General features: G+C 37.0%; 1 protein-coding gene and 1 non-coding gene across 2 annotated transcripts in view; both read right to left on the bottom strand.

Moving 5' to 3' along the window:
• The window catches only part of EPHA6 (EPH receptor A6), a 1,036,017-nt gene that overhangs the window by 99,469 nt on the left and 924,014 nt on the right, over nucleotides 1-12,534 (bottom strand). The gene's annotated exons all lie outside the window — the stretch shown is intronic.
• Nucleotides 3,175-3,281, bottom strand: LOC138989571 (U6 spliceosomal RNA). The gene has a single exon (XR_011465844.1). It is a non-coding gene; the product is annotated as a U6 spliceosomal RNA (small nuclear RNA).

The following is a 12,534-nucleotide window of genomic DNA, read 5'->3' as shown; positions in this document are numbered from 1 at the left end:
TAATCGATATAAAATATTAATGAGAGATTTCACTTTTTTCATTCTATGGAATCTGGTTTGTATCTTACACATACAACACTTCTCAATTTGGATGCTAAATTTTCATAACAATGCTTGATCTCCATTTAAATTCTATAAAATATATGACTGAAACCACAGAATTACATACTCAAGCTTTTCCAAACCTTCTGAGATTTTTCAGAAGACTAGAACGAGCATCAATTTTTAAATCAAAATTAATTAAAATCAAATATAATAAAAAATCAGTTTCTCAATCACACAAGTCACATTTCAGTGTTCAGTAGATACATATGTCAAGTGGCTACCACTTCAGATGGCAAAACGCTAGGTAACGTTTCTGTTCTCCTGATGATTATTCCATATCATATCCTTCTTAAACCACTAACATTTCCTACCTCATCCTCAGTTATAACTGATTATATTTCTAACATGCTTGAGAAAATAGTTATCCTGAAGAGAACTTCAATAAACTGGCATGATCACATCCGGACCCATGTACTCTATTTTCTTTCCAGTACTCGAGATGAACAGTTCTTACTCCTAATCTAAAATCAGTCCTTCCTCTTGTGCATTATATTCTATTCTCAAGGACATAATTTCAGGAAATCTGACTGCCCTGTTTCTCTAGAGAGAAAAGTCATACCATACTATGATCTTAAAAATGTTCTACTGTCTTAATTTCTTTTTCCAGCTTGTGTCCCGTTTCTCTGCTTCTTTCTATAGAAGTTCTCAAAAATTATCTATACATCCTGGCCTCAATGTTTCTCCCCTCATTTTCCTTTATATTCATTCCAGTCAAACCTTTACCTTCACTGTTAACACTGAAACTACTATTTCAAAGACATCAGTGGCCTCCTTTTTGTTAAATCAAATGGTCAACTCTCACATCCTCTCCCTTGATATTAATATATCCTTTCTCCTTAAAATACCCTTTTCACTTTTATCCCTGGACATCATGTATTCTTCACTTTTCTTCTACCTTGATGATTATTTCCTCTCATTATTCTCCTCATCCTCTTCCCAACGTCTTAGCTCAGACTGACCCAGGACTCTTCTCATATTTGGCAATTTCATCCAGTCTCATGGCTTTAAATATCACTGATATGCCAGTGACTTGCAAATGTGTATCCCCAGCCTGAATTTCTTCCCTCACTTCTAGCCTTATATACATCTTGCACTCAACATCTTTCCTTGGTTATATCAGTTCAGTTCAGTTCAGTTCAGTCGCTCAGTCGTGTCCGACTCTTTTGCAACCCCATGAGTCGCAGCACGCCAGGCCTCCCTGTCCATCACCAACTCCCAGAGTTCACTCAAACTCACGTCCATTGAGTCCGTGATGCCATCCAGCCATCTCATCCTCTGTTGTCCCCTTTTCCTCTTGCCCCCAATCCCTCTCAGCATCAGAGTCTTTTCCAATCAGTCAACTCTTCGCATGAGGTGGCCAAAGTACTGGAGTTTCAGCTTTAGCATCATTCCTTCCAAAGAACACCCAGGGCTGATCTACTTTAGAATGGACTGGTTGGATCTCCTTGCAGTCCAAGGGACTCTCAAGAGTCTTCTCCAACACCACAGTTCAAAATCATCAATTCTTTGGAGCTCAGCTTTCTTCACAGTCCAACTCTCACATCCATACATGACTACTGGAAAAACCATAGCCTTGACTAGATGGACCTTTGTTGGCAAAGTAATGTCTCTGCTTTTTAATATGCTATCTAGGTTGGTTATATAACTGGCACATAAAACTTAACATATCTAAAATCAAGTATTTTTTTCCCCTAAGTGCTTTTCCATGTATTCTTCCCTTCTGGGTAGCCTAGGAAACCTTAGAATTTTCCTTTTACCTTTAAATTAAAAAAATAAAATCATGTCTAGTGCAACAAGAATGCTGTTAGCTGTGTCTTAAGAATACACCCAGAATCACCCAGAATTGGATCACTTCTAATCACTTCCGTTTTTTTCTTTTTACTCTTGCATACATTTTAGAATTTTGTAAGGTGGCCATTCTTTTACCTTTTAAGTCAAAAGATGACAGGATGACATCCAGTACAGTAGTTTACTTCTGATTTAAGATTTAATTTATCTATGTAAGCATTCCTGAAGTTCAATGAAAAAATTTGATGTAATATATCAGGGTTTGTTCTTTAATAAGGTATATAGATACATATTCAGAAATTAGAGAACAAATGTTTTGGATAAGGTTATCACTCTATTGTATCATAAAGTGAATTTCAAAGTTATGCTAATAAAGTTATAATTTGGTTTTCTAGGTTCCAAAACAAGAGTTATGCTATGTAGATTCTTTGGGTTGTCACTTTCCACTGGGTCTTTGTTACTCTTTAAACTTCCCATTCAAGGCCTGTGCAGTTTGTTTAACCATAAAACTGGAATTGAAGCAGGTCTCTGATTGCTTTCTGCTGTTCTCCTTGTGAATTAAATGTATAACAGTGTATTGCTATTTCTTTTGCAGTTTGTCTGCTGCAAAGCACAGGCCCCAGAGATGTGATTTTCATCAGAATGGGAGAGAGAATCCCCATTTGGCTATATATATTGATATATTAGAATCCTGCAAGGTTTTACTTATTTATTTATTTTTTGAATTTTATCTTATTTTTAAACTTTACAATATTGTATTAGTTTTGCCAAATATCGAAATGAATCCACCACAGGTATACCTGCGTTCTCCATCCTGAACCCTCCACCCTCCTCCCTCCCCTACCCTCCCTCTGGGTCATCCCAGTGCACCAGCCCCAAGCATCCAGTACCGTGCATCGAACCTGGACTGGCGACTCGTTTCATACATGATATTATACATGTTTCAGTGCTATTCTCCCAAATCTCCCCACCCTCTCCCTCTCCCACAGAGTCCATAAGACTGATCTATACATCGGTGTCTCTTTTGCTGTCTTGTACACAGGGTTATTGTTACCATCTTTCTAAATTCCATATATATGCGTTAGTATACTGTATTGGTGTTTTTCTTTCTGGCTTACTTCACTCTGTATAATAGGTTCCAGTTTCATCCATCTCATTAGAACTAATTCAAATGTATTCTTTTTAATGGCTGAGTAATACTCCATTGTGTATATGTACCACAGCTTTCTTATCCATTCATCTGCTGATGGGCATCTAGGTTGCTTCCATGTCCTGGCTATTAAAAATATGGAACGCTTCACGAATTTGCATGTCATCCTTGCGCAGGGGCCATGCTAATCTTCTCTGTATCGTTCCAACTTTAGTATATGTGCTGCCGAAGCGAGCACTCCTGCAAGGTTTTAATTGCTCATGTAATCTCACCCCAAATTCCTAATCACACGCCACTTCCTAGCTGAGAATACCTGGTGAAGTGAGTAAAAAACGGGTTTGTGTCATAGCCTTCAAATAGAGAAGGATGGGGAAGGATGGAGAACCACAGCGCAAGGTTGTGGTTAAGAAATGTGCTTTAGATGACAGCAGTGAATAATAAACAGAGTGCCTGCTTCAGCAAATGGTTTTCCTGTCTCCTTTTAATTGAATCAGTCAGTTATTAGACTCAAATAACCATTTCCTAAAGTGGCTTCAATAAGTGGCTGCAGTACAGAGGCCATTGTACTGTACTTTTCAAGGACTTGATTCAAACTCTGTAATTAAATTTTCCTGATTCCTCTAAGTCACAGGGCTACCACATGCGCAGAGCAGAAGCTGGTCCTGTCTAGAGAAAATGTGTTTTCATCCTCTTTAGGAGAAAGGCAGAATATGGGTTTATTAATTAATAAAATGAGTAGATAAATTATTTTATTGTCTAAAAGGAAAATTATTTTGTATAGCCAGAAGTACCCAAATATTCTTGAAAACTGCAGGCTCAAATGGATAAAAATGAACTGCTGAAAAGAAGTACATTGCAACCATTCTTGGCTGAGTGTGTTATGAAGCATTAGCAAGCAAGCTGGAGTGGATCAATACAGCCTTATTAAAATCCTTAGGTGGGTAGTAGAATCGAGACAATATGTTCACTTGGTTGGAATGCAGTTTCAGATACTTAGAAAAGAAACACAGTGCTGTTAATATGCTTCCATTACCACTCACATAGGCATTATTTCTTGGGCGATGAATCACTACCTAATCATCTAGTTTTTTTTTTTTTTTCCGGTCGAGTGTTACAGTTAGCTTTTAGTGTTATAAGTTAGCTTCTCTCTGTTTTTCTACCTTCACATCATTTTAAGTATAGGTCTTTCTTACAAAATGTCACTCTTTTCTTTGGAATATTTAAGACTTTTGGAAAGCTATTCCACACTACTACTACATAAGTTATATTATTTAAGTCAAGGGTAAAATATATGCTTAATACTAGACAGAGTTATAATTAAAAATTATTGCAGAAAGCAAGATGCAGTTTTTGTTAGAGACATGGTATTCATGGTACTCATACTTCCCCATGTGCTCAGAAGTACAAGTCTGGAGCAAAGAGATTCTTAAGGAGATGGACTTGGTCAATGGCCCAGCCTATAGAGGCCTGCGGAATAAGGTTTATCCTGATTTGGGGGCTTTTTGTTTGGAAAACTTGTTCTGAAGTCCTCATATTGTGGTAAACCCACCCTTACATGTAACCTAGAGTGGAACTAATAGTCTTAACCTGATCCTAACCTGTTTTCTACCAAATTAGGTTAGGCTGCTAGCAAGACATCCCAAAACTCAACTGGAGAAACACAGAAAAGGCTCATATTTCAATAACTACTAATTCAGCTCATCTTCCATCAGTACAAAGTGAATGGGGATGTTATCCCTTCAAAGTAATGGTTTCATCTCCTCTCCTCCCCTGCTATGTCTGCAATTGGTTGGACTATTCATGCCACTCTCCTTCCTAGGTCTCTTCCTTCTCTTTCTCCCTCTTCCTGTCTCTGTTCTTCCTTTCTACCCTCCAGCTTTTTTTCATATTGAGCCTACTGAAATAATACCTCAGAAATGAGTCTTTACAAACCAAATGCTTGCAACTCTGACTTTAAAGAGAAGAAAAACTAGAGATAAGGAAGTAGTGTGAAGATAATTGATGTTTAAAGATTTTTCATAATTTAAAAAGAGAATTATCCACAGAATTCTGTTAATAGCTAGTCTCCTTCAGGACTTTTTTTTAATGGTCAGATGTGCAGACATTTGGTTTAGAGAGTCAGCTCCACACACTTCTACTATAAGTTCAGGGAAATTTTAGCTGGTGAAGTTTCCATTTCCTTTTCACTACCCAGATCATTTTCACTTTGGAATGCAAATGAATCAAAGCTGAGGTTCCAATATGAAAAATCCATTTCAGCAAAATCAATTTAAAGGAAAAGTATTTAGTTTAGTTTTTTAGAGTAAGGAATAAGTTTCTGCTCTCACGTGACCCTGAGAGAAGTCGCTTATATAAAATGGTAACAAAAACAATCTTAGCAGGATTTAAGGAGAACTCACTTTGACATGTTCAAAGGTATCTTTCCCCTCCTCTTTCATCATCCTTCCTATCAGGGGTTCCTTCTTCTCCCTTCCTCCTTCTTCCTAATTTCTTTTGATTCTTTCCTTTCTCCTTTCTTCTTTCCTGTCTTTTAAAAGCAAACAAACAAACAAACAAACAAACAAACAAAAACAGTAGGCTAGGGATGCAGCAGTACGTTTACACTCTCCTCCACGCATGTGTCTGTTTTGCCTCCTTGTGACCTTCACTATTTTCAGTGACTGTGCAATTCTTCTTTTCTACCTAAACTTCCTCTAATCACTCCCCTACTCCTCTCAACAGGTAAAAAGAATTATAGTAAATAAAGTACTGGTCTTGAAAGCCAAAAACTCACCTAATTTGTAGAAATAAGAATAGTTTGGAACAAGGACTGCTAATAGCAAAACACTATTCAGAGCGAAGTTGCAGGGAGTAAAGTATGGGATTATCATTATAAAGGCAAAAACTATTCAGCAGAAAGTAGCACAGAGTCAGACACGACTGAAGTGACTTAGCAGCAGCAGCAGCAGCAGCAGCATTCTTTAGAGTTGGAAGTTGGAGTATTATTCGGTAGACCCACAAAAGCACTCTGGGTGATTTAAGAGGTAAGAATCAGAACTTTAAATTGGAATTGAAAAAGACTTATTATATAATTAATCCCTTTGACTAGGAAAGGAACAATACAATTTTGGAGCTAAATTTAATTGAGATTTAAGTAGATTCTTTGAAACTCTTCCATTTTTCCTCTGGAAAGCGCTAAGAGCTCATCCTTTCAGGAGTAACGATGGACTGTATAATCCACTAGTGCACGGTATATCCTAAATCAAGTTCTCAGCAGCCACAGCGGGGCAGTCAAAGGTATTCTGACTGAAATGAGAATCTAAACAGCTTTGCAGTGCGCATAAGGAAGGAGGTTAAACCTTTTGGAAAGAAAATGATCAATATTATAGCTTCTCTTTCTCCTCTTTTTTATTTTTGACATTGAAAATTTATTCTAGGATTTCATCTTTTAACCCAAGACTCCTGCAGCAATTTCTTAACAGTTCCTGCACACAGTTTTAAAAAAGGATTAAATCATTTTGGCCTGAGTCTAAGGTATTTTAAAGTACTATCCTCCCTGCAAACAGTATCAAGATTATAGCAAGGAGACTAGATATTAAAGAATAATAAGGCAATGTGCAAATTAAGCATTTTACATTTGACTTCCATTGAGGACTTTGCCACCTAGGTAATCCAACTGAATAGGCTCTATAAATCCACATTTTCCAACACGTAGTTCTCATACACCAGTCAAGTAACAGCAGACTGAAGCAGGCTTTTTAAAAAAGGATTCCAGGGACTGAAAAAGAATTTATCCTACCAGCTTTTTCCTTAAGAAAGGAGGTCCACATGTCACCTGTCATTATTTCCTTTCTCTCCCCCTCCTACCTTGCCCCAGTCTTCAGGGACTGAATTGAAAGAGAGGGACGGACAATGACTGAATGGTGTGGCTACTTGAGAACTTGTTCCTAAACCCCATGTCTCCTGTTCTTAGCTGGCTTTCTGTTCACAGGAAGTTATTTATGCTATAGGTGGGCCAAGTTTACAATAAACCACATAGGTGGTATCATGTTTTTACAGAAGGGAGAACTGACTCTCAGTGATATTTTAAAAAATGTATGGTCAGTGACTGAGTTGACACCTCACAGGGGCCACCAAAGATTGTGAAAGGAACTAATACAGCCCACCCAGAAGATCTACAGTAATTTAAACTTAGGTGTTCTTAGAGGTCATCTAGGGGGCCATCCCACACCTCCTAGATCCGATGAGTGAAACCCTTGTTTGTGTAAGAGTTAGGAATCCTGAGCAGATGAACAGCAGAGTCTAGTAAAAAAACTCCGGGAAGCCTTCATGACATCTGTTTTGAAGAAGGAGATGGAAGTGTGTGTGGTGGTGGTATTTGGGATTGACAAAGGACCTCTGTGGATAGTGAGTATACTAGAGTGAAGTGAGTATGCTATGTGCTAAAATTCATAAAGCCATTAGGCTTTGCTGAAATCAAAGCGTATTTTTTTTTCAAAGGTGTGAATCACCATGTTAAGCTGCTCATAAATTACTTGAAAGTGAGTGATCCAGGCTCTGTATGTTAGATGACCAGACAGCTGCTTACATGTAAGAATTTGCCATTGTGTAAGAAAGGTCTTAAAACTTGATATGCCTATAATCACAGAGTAGTAATATCCCAGGAAACCAGAGTAAACCCCATGGAAAGAAATGTGCATAAGTGAAATACACATGAGAGATGGAAAGTAGACAAATCTCATTAGAGATGGCTAAATATTCTGTTTTCTATAGAAAACAGATATATCTGAGAAGAAAGATTGCCTTTGTCCCTTTTTAACTTTTCCCAGTTTTGTCTAAGGATACCATCGATGGTATTTTGAAACCCTTATGGGAAGCAATTTTTTACCCTCCACTTAATTACCTGATATTGTAGCTATATTTTGATATTTTGTGTGGCTATTTAGCAATATATATTGTAATTTGTAATGATAAGTATGAAGAATTTTATTTCCCAGCAAATGAGTTGGGCCAGTGCTTTTGGTCCTTATTTGACTGGTAGATATTATAGCTAGTTTTTCATTATCTTTAGAAGGAATGGTCCTTCTGGGTAGGATATTTATTACACAGAAAACCCCAACTTCATTTCAATATGCCTAGAAACTCAGCCTTTTATCAAACTTGCTAACAAGTTGCAACAAATGAGTGATTTGTTCCCCAGAGAAATAGCCACAACACATTAAGAAGAAGGTGGAAGAAGCTAAAAGCTTGGATAATCCATCAGCTAGTTAATTCACACCTGAATAATTGAGAGTTTGCTTTACAGTTACTGAATATTTATGAAGATTCCACAATATGTTGAAAAGTAGATGCACCAAGTAAAAATAACCTAAATAAAACCAATATGCACATAGTTTATGTTTAATACGAATCTTGCTACCTGACTGGAACAGGAGAAATAGGATGTGCTTTCAAAGCTTAGTGTGTTAATACGAATCTTGCTACCTGACTGGAACAGGAGAAATAGGATGTGCTTTCAAAGCTTAGTGTGTATAAGAACCATGAAGAGGGTGTGTCTGCTAAAACTGCAGATTTCTAGAGAAAGCGCAGCGATGCTCTTTGGGAATATGCATTTCTCTCATTTTATCCCAGATGATTCTGAAAGTGGGTGGTCTAGAGATCTCTTTTGGAGAAAATATCAATGTAGGTAGTGACAGGAAAATCTTATTTCCTAGGAGTCATAAGATAAGAAATCAGAGAGACATGGACCAACAAACTAAAGAAAGAGAAGAAGCCAATGAGGAATGCCTATTAGCATAAAGGAGAGCATAGCCAAAAAGAGAGAAAAAAAGATAAAGGCAGATAATAGAATAATGGTACCATAAAAGATCTTAGTATCTTAGAGATTTGCTGTAATGCTGTGATGTCTGTGATTTAGTGTAAATTACTTAGTGTACCTTACACTGTAGATGTGATGACCAGTTGGAATTGGTCACTCACAGCTTTTTGGAATCTCACAGCTCAGTGATGGCTCACTAGCATTCTAAAAGGAAACCAGGACTCCGGAGGAGGTTGATACAACTAATTAAGCTATTTATGCTGGATCAAAAATAGAAGCTTTAATAATTAGCATGATAAACATCAGAAAAGGAATTCCATTCGTTAAATTAGTGAATGGTTGATTAGCATAATGGGTTTAGAAGCATATCCTCATTGATGAGACTAATGGCATTCAAGATATGTGTATTAGTTAAAATATTTTGGCAGTAACTTTCTTCTCTTAAATAATCAGAATATAGGAATGCAGAGAGGCCTATAGCTGGGCTGTCACGTAAGGGATAGATTTAATCTCTTAATGCTCCATAAATTGTTGTGACACTTAATCTGAACATGTCTGACTGCCTGGGTTGTAAGGCTGTAGAATCCTGGCCCTCTGGATGTTGTTTTAGGCTTCTTCAAATTTATATATATACACAAAAATATATATATACACACACACATATATTCCGCCCCCCCCCCCCCGCCCCAGGTGAGATGTTTAGGGATCCCTTATAAGAATGGAGAATTGGGACTTCATTATCTCACAGAAAACAAACTGTATGAATGTCTCGGTCCTGTTTGTTAATAAATATTGATATGTGAGGCAGAATTGTTCTGATTTGCTCTAATTTTAACTTGAAGCAAGTCTGTGGGGGTGGTTGCTCATTCTCATCACCTCAAATGTTTTGGTTGGTACAGCTATTTGCTAAAAGTGGTTATGAGTTGTCATGACCTAATTGGCAGAGACCAGTTCTCAAGACAAACATTAAAAAAAAACAAAAAAAAACTTTCTTGGGAGAGAAATTTGGTGAACCTGCTCTTGATTTTTCTCTTGTGAGAAAAATTTGATAAAGCAGCCTACAGTTTGTATGCTCTCCTCTGCAAGGCAATTATATTTATTGTTCTGCTGTTTCTGTCCCAAGAAAATATGAAAGGGTCAACAGAAACTTGAATAGAAGTAATTTCCAAAGGCATATAACTTCTATGGTGTCACTCACTTCTCTAATTTGCTCCATAAAGAGCAAATAGGAGAAACTGGGAATAGCAGAATTTTGACCTTTCAGACATTGGTCTACTGTGCTCTCCAAAGAGCCATGATCTTCATGTTATTTAAGATCTTGGCTAGGCTATTCTCTACAAAAGATACCTAAAAAATTTTTGACTGTCTCAGTACCTTCAATCTCCAAGTAACTGCTGGTAAAAAAAAAAAAAAAAAAAAGAATTAAAAGCTAATCATGAAACTCTAGTTGTGTGTTCCTTAATTTTTTTTGCTTAAGTATTTTAAAATGATCAGATGCTTTCAGCAGCTATGCCTAGAAAAAAGTTATATCAGTTAATACCTTTCATATTTATTTATATACAGGCACTCTGACATGAAAATATTCAAATGTGTTGCATGATAATTTATTTTGTTTCCATATGGTGTAAGTGAAACTGTAAATGAGAAAATGGAAATGTTGTATCTATATCTATGTGTCTATAGCAATATCGTTCCCAATATGATACTGTATGAATTAAATTCAGAACATGTAACCCAACAGACTTCCATGTTGAATGGTAAACGTATCTATGAGGTCATTTCAAAATATTAGAGTCAAATTATGGAGAAGCAGATTAATTAAGCCATAGACACTGTGAATGTTTAAGAATGGTATTCTAAAATCTCACACTTTCATTAAAAGTAAATGATTTAATTTGGGTATTCTGCCACTTTTACTGTTACATGATTTATTAGATAATGTTAACATGCAAAGTGTGAGATATCTATAAATAACTTTGTATACATTTGCCACAACTTGCCAGTTAATTATCATTTTGATATATGATGGTTCTGATTAATAAATCAGAAGGGAAACTCGATTATGAATGCATGCAATCAAACTTCATATGCAAGCCAAAATAAACCCGGCATTTGTAAGTCAGAAGAACCCATTAGGGAAACTAATATAGTAGTGTTCCAAGGCTACATTGTGTGGAAAATAATGCTCTCCTGTTTAATGGAAGAGAATGCTTAAGAGACAGACTACCTGGAGTAGTGCTTAAGACAACAGGACACTGAAGTAAAGGGCTCAAGTCAAAACAGAAATGACAATGTCTCCTACTCTTCACAGTTGAATTCAAGGAATATTTATTGAGTAACAAACTAAAGCCTCTTCTACAGAGGCCTGTTTTTAGATCAAGAAAAGACAATGAATAAATGCTTCTGATTTCAAATATAGGGGGGTTTTATGAGTTTAACTGTGTCTCTCCACAATTCCTTTGTTGCGGTTTTAACCCCAGTACTTTAGCCTATGAACTTACCTGGGAATAGGGTTACTGCAGATGTATCTAGTTAAGATGAGGTCATACAGGACTAGGGTGAATCCCTAATTCAATATAGCTGACATTCGTACAGAAAAGAGAAAATGTGGACCCAGAGACATGCACACAAGGATAATGCATGTAAACGTGAAGGCCGAGATGGCATAATTCTTCTACAAGTCAAGGAACATCAAAGATGGCCAGCAAATCACCAGAAGGAAGGAGAGAGGCATGAAGCAGATTCTGTCTCAGCTCTCAGAAGTAACCAATCCTGCAGAGTCCCTGCTCTCAGATTTCAAGACTTCAGAACTGTGAAATAATAAATCCTGTTGTTAAAGTCACAAGGCTTGTGATATTTTGTTATGGCAGCCCTAGGTAACTAACACAGGGATAGACACTGCAAGGGAAAATACAGTCTCTATCTTCAAAGTGCCTACAAACAGCTGTTCTCATGGAAAAGTCTGTGGAGAAGTCTGTTGGCAGAGTTTTTTCACTTAAATGGTGAAAGTCAGGAGCCGCAAAACAGAAGTAGGTAAAAGGGAAAACATATGTTACCCAGAGCTGAATTTTGATGAGGCTGAAGATGAAGGGGACAGATGATTCAAGGCATGAATGTGCCTTCTTAAAATAGTTGACCAAGAGCTCAGGGTTGGGAAGATCAGGGAACGAAAACCATGTGTAAATGTGTGTTGATGAGCTATGCCAAGAATAGGAAAAGTGGCATCAGTAGGAGAAGTGGAAGATTAAGTGGTTACAGAATTCTGTTTTAAGGACTTCTCTTTTAGCTCTAATTTGGGTAGACATACACTCTTTGAAGGACAAATGTGAGGATGCTGGACCTTTTTAACATGAAAATATATGTTTTACTATTAAAAAAGCATGTAGCATTTTCTTGTCAATCTTTAAAAAACTCTGTAAATTATTATAAAATATTTCAGACAAAAAATGTCACATAAAAACTAATACAAGGATTACTCACATATCCACTACCTGACTTTAAAAATGCAGTATTTCTGATACAGCTGAGCTCTTCCAGATCTCATTTGTTCCCCTAACTAGCATAGCCAATGGCTCGTACTCTGAACTTGCTGTTTATCATTCTCAAGCATTTCTTTTTGTATTTCTCCTGCAGAGTCATCCAGGTCAGAAGCAAGAATGCTGGAGTCTTTATACCTCTGCCTCCTTCAGTGGCC

The sequence above is a fragment of the Bos mutus genome, chromosome 1 (assembly GCF_027580195.1).
Source record: "Bos mutus isolate GX-2022 chromosome 1, NWIPB_WYAK_1.1, whole genome shotgun sequence".
Classification (NCBI taxonomy): Eukaryota; Metazoa; Chordata; class Mammalia; order Artiodactyla; family Bovidae; genus Bos; species Bos mutus.
The sequence above is the reverse complement of the archived record's forward strand: the minus strand, read 5'-3'. Positions and strand labels throughout refer to the sequence as shown.